Here is a 5,000-nt window from a genome sequence, read left to right on the forward strand (position 1 = left end):
CACGCACACACACACACACACACACACACTCAATGCTTATTTTAAAATCATAATTCAACTGAACTAAACACATTAAATTAATACTGTCATTCAATTTTTTCATCTAGATATGATCTCTAGGCTGCAATATACCTGACAATCATATTCCTTACAATAATATAGACCAAATATGAAAATTCATCATCAGAGTTTATAGTATTATAAGCTTTAAATGTCATATTTTCTCACATATCAAATGATTTGCTGCTGATGTAAAGCTTATTTTAAAATCCTAACTGAACTAAACTATTAATTAAATTTAATTCATTACAAATTTGTAATTTGACCATCCAAATGCAAAGTAACCAATCAAAATCAGCTGATACAAACAGACCGAATCAAAGACAGATCAGAGAGAGAATGTGTGTCATATTATGTCAGATGAGTTCACTGGCCGCGTTTCATATGTGTTGCTGCATCTGATTGGCCCGAGAGCATCGATGACATCAGCGGCTGGCAATGAGAGGAGGAGACACTAATCTGACTCCCATCCCCCACTGCAGCCATCAGAGAGAGAGAGAGAGAGAGAGAGAGAGAGACATGGCAGTCTCCATTTGCTACATCTTCCCTTCTCCGCCTACCCAGAAACCCCCAGTGCCATCTGTACCCCTGTGGGGTGCGGGAGAATCCGTGCCAGTGCCAGCGGCGACAAAACCCTCGTCAGCGTCACAGGGAGGAAGGGAGGCCATCTTGACGGAGATCTTACACGAGAAGCTAAGATGGCTGGGCTGGCACATGAGGTGAGTTGCATCATGGTCTTTATTTAGATGGTCGAGGCTGTGGTTTTAGTGTAAGAGGATTTACTTTTCAGTCTCTCCTGACATTTGCTCAGTGATGGACGAATGAGAAACACACAGATGACATGAAGATGGACTGAATGGAGGGGAATCTGGGTCATGTACACCGCCTACAATATCACACACAGATACAGACCGTGTCGCATCCGGCGCTTCGTCTCAATTATTTCACAGAATACTTGATTCTGATTGGCCATGACACTGTGTGTGTGTGTGTGTGTCTCTGTGTGTGTGTCTGTGTGTGTGTCTGTGTGTGTGTCTGTGTGTGTGTCTGTGGTTAGTGATGATGCTGGATGTTAATGTGATTCTCTATACCTGTGAGGAGAACTGAACATAATTATATAAAATATATTAATGAAATAATTACATATAAAACAATCTTGCAATGTTGTAAAATTAATCAATTCCATTTCAAATTCGATTTCAGTCGTAACAGCTCTACAAAACAACATTCTGTTTTCCTCTAACTAAATTAAACATTAAAAACAAAATAATGCATTTAACAAAATTCAAATATATGACCTTTTAGTCACTATATTAATTTGTTAGGCTGTTACTGTCACGAATACAAAGGAGGATTCAGTAGCGAATGTGAAATATAACAATTTATTTAGAAGAGTCCCAACCAGACAAAAGGCAAGAGTCAAATAAAGCATGTGCAGGATATAATCACTCTTGGTAGCACAGGGACGCAAATGGGCAGCCGTGGATATCCCGGGAACATACAATCCGTAGGAGAAAACTGGAACCGAAATCCAATGAGACGAAGAACAGGAACAGGGAACTTGAACACAGCGGGAACACCAAACGATCTGACAACACAGGACGGATAGCACAGGTATTAAATAGCTGAGCTGATGAGCTACAGCTGGCGCTGATCAACCAGTCAGCAGCAATCACGACACACCCACTCACACACACATAAACACAGAGCGAGAATGAATCAGTGAACCCATAAACCGTGACAGTACCCCTCCCACTAGGAGCGCCCCTTGGCGCTCCCAGGCGAACTTACCCGTTGATTGTAATCATCAATAAGGGAGTGATCCAGAATGTCCCTTGCAGGAACCCAACTTCTCTCCTCTGGACAGTAACCTTCCCAGTCCACCAAGTACTGAAATCCGCGTCCCCTCCGTCTCGAGTCCAGAATACGGTTGACCGAATAAGTTGGTTCCCCATCTACGAGGCCCCCCCGGGGGTTGATTGGAAGTCTTACCACGAGCACAAACTGAGCAGGCCAAAACAAAATCCCGGATGTCACGAGCCATAGAACGCCACCAGAATCGCTGTTTAACAAAAAAGTTTGTATGATTCACTCCTGGATGACAAGCCACGTTGGAACAATGACCCCACCGAATAACGTCAGACCGTAATCTCTCCGGCACAAATAACCGACCCGGTGGGCACCCGGGCGTTACCCCTTCTAAGGCCGCACGAACCTTTGACTCGACCTCCCATGTGAGTGTAGAGACAATGAGTCTCTCAGGTATTATACACTCGGGAGTAGACGGGTGCTCGGAAAAATCAAATATACGAGATAAGGCGTCGGGTTTGATGTTCATGGAACCCGGACGGTAGGAAAGAGAAAAGTCAAAACGACTGAAACAAAGTGCCCACCGAGCCTGCCTGGAATTGAGATGTTTAGCGGATCTAATATACTCAAGGTTCTTATGATCAGTCCAGACGATAAAGGGTACCCCCGAACCCTCTAACCAATGATGCCATTCCTCCAAAGTTAACTTGACTGCCAGCAACTCTCTGTTACCAATGTCGTAATTACGTTCAGCGGACGACAAACGATGAGAAAAAAAATGCGCAAGGGTGCATCTTGTCATCCGAGGAAGAGCGCTGGGAAAGAACCGCGCCTACCCCCACCTCTGACGCATCGACCTCCACTACAAACTGACGTGTGGGATGAGGGGCTATGAGAATGGGAGCTGAAACAAAGCGGCTCTTGAGGTTGGCAAATGCAGTTTCAGCTGCACTGGACCACCTGAACATAGTTCTGGTGGAGGTCAAGGCAGTCAGAGGAGTGGCTAGTTGGCTGAAATTGTGAATAAAACGGCGGTAGAAATTGGCGAACCCCAGAAACCTCTGCAGGGTCTTACGGGAATCTGGGGTTGGCCAATCCACTACAGCCTTAACCTTCCCTGCAACCGCTCGAAGACTGAAGACATCAATGGCAAAGGATAAGTATTCTTTACTGTGATGTTTTTCAACCATCGGTAATCAATGCATGGTCGCAGGGAACCATCCTTCTTCCCCACAAAAAAACCCCCTGCCCCCGTGGGAGAAGAGGAAGGACGAATGAGCCCGGCAGCTAGAGAATCAGAAATGTCCATGGCCTCCCTTTCTGGAGCAGAAAGCAAGTATAACCTGCCCTTAGGTGGAGACGTACCTGGTACTAGATCTATAGCACAGTCATAGGGACGATGTGGAGGAAGAGAAGCAGCCCGGGACTTACTGAACACTTCCTTCAGGTCGAGGTACTCCTTGGGCACGTTAGACAGGTTCACCGGCTCATTCTGCAACAAAGAACAAGACACAGACGAACAAGCAGACATAAGACAAGAAGCATAACACTGATCACTCCACGCCGAGATGGAATTCTGGCCCCAGTCCACCCTAGGATTGTGATGCACCAGCCAGGGGTGGCCCAGAACGACAGGAGCCAGTGGAGATTCAGTGAGCAGAAGTGTGAGTTTCTCAATATGATTTCCTGAGGTGATGAGGGTGACAGGTTCAGTAGTATGTGTGATGCTAGGAAGAGCCTGTCCGTTGAGTGCGTTGACAGAGATAATATGGGTGAGAGGAACAATGGGGATCTGAAGGTGTTGTGCTAAGTTGTAGTCCATAAAATTACCTTCTGCTCCGGAATCCAGCAGGGCCTGGCAGTTGTGGATTCCGGCTGCCCATTGCAGTCTTACCGGGAGGAGAGTTGAGGACGAGGATTTTCCCAGGGACAATCCACCCGACAGTAACCTCATCTCTACTGCCGGGCTTGGCCTTTTACCTGACAGTCAGCCAGGAAGTGACCCGCAGCGCCGCAATACAGACACAGTCCCCTTGCTCTCCGACGGTCTCTCTCCTCCCGGGAAAGCCGAGCTCTTCCCACCTGCATGGGTTCATAATCCGAGGTGTGACTGACCGTATTACAGGAACTGGTAGTGAAATACTCAGGAAGTTCCGACGCCAGCTGGCGGCGTCCTCGCTGATCACGTTGATGTAGACGGGCATCTACCCGAAGAGCTAATTCGATGAGTCCATCAAGATCAGTGGGTAATTCCATCGTAAAAATCCTTCTGAATCCGGTCAGCCAACCAATGCAGGAACATGTCCCACTGCGCCTCCTTGTTCCACTTGCACTCAGCTGCCAGTGTCCGGAACTCAATGGAATAATCCGAGACGGGTCTGTTTTCCTGCCGTAGATCGGCTAACATGCGTGCCGCCTCGCGACCCGCTACCGCGCGATCAAACACCCGTCTCATCTCCTCCGCGAGATTGTGGAACGAAGAGCAGCAAGGATGTTGGTTCTCCCACACCGCCGTTCCCCACAGAGCTGCCCGTCCCGACAGCAATGTCAACACTAAAGCCACTTTAGACTGTTCGGTAGAAAAAGTCAAAGGTTGCAGAGAAAAGAACATGGAGCATTTAGTGAAGTGATGAGGGTGACAGGCCCAATAGTATGTGTGATGCTAGGAAGAGCCTGTCCATTGAGTGCGTTGACAGAGATTGTATGGGTGAGAGGAACAATGGGACTCTGAAGGTGTTGTGCCAAGTTGTAGTACATAAAGTTAACTTCTGCTCCGGAATCCAGCAGGGCCTGGCAGTTGTGGACTCTGGCTGCCCATTGCAGTCTTACCGGGAGGAGAGTTGTGGACGAGGATTTTCCCAGGGACAATCCACCCGACAGTAGCCTCAGCTCTACTGCCGGGCTTGGCCTTTTATTTGACAGTCAGCTAGGAAGTGACCCGCAGCGCCGCAATATAAACACAGTCCCCTTGCTCTCCGACGGTCTCTCTCCTCCCGGGAAAGCCGAGCTCTTCCCACCTGCATGGGTTCATAATCCGAGGTGTGACTGACCGTATTACAGGAACTGGCAGTGGAATACTTAGGAAGTTCCGACGCCAGCTGGCGGCGTCCTCGCTGATCACGTTGATGTAG

At 48.0% G+C, this 5,000-nt stretch overlaps 1 protein-coding gene across 3 annotated transcripts in view; it reads left to right on the forward strand.

Moving 5' to 3' along the window:
- Positions 1 to 5,000, forward strand: part of atp1b2a (ATPase Na+/K+ transporting subunit beta 2a) — a 28,330-nt gene that overhangs the window by 6,261 nt on the left and 17,069 nt on the right. The window lies entirely within an intron of this gene.

This window comes from Sinocyclocheilus rhinocerous, unplaced genomic scaffold (genome assembly GCF_001515625.1).
Source record: "Sinocyclocheilus rhinocerous isolate Xijiao unplaced genomic scaffold, SAMN03320098_v1.1 scaffold404, whole genome shotgun sequence".
In the NCBI taxonomy this organism is placed as follows: domain Eukaryota; kingdom Metazoa; phylum Chordata; class Actinopteri; order Cypriniformes; family Cyprinidae; genus Sinocyclocheilus; species Sinocyclocheilus rhinocerous.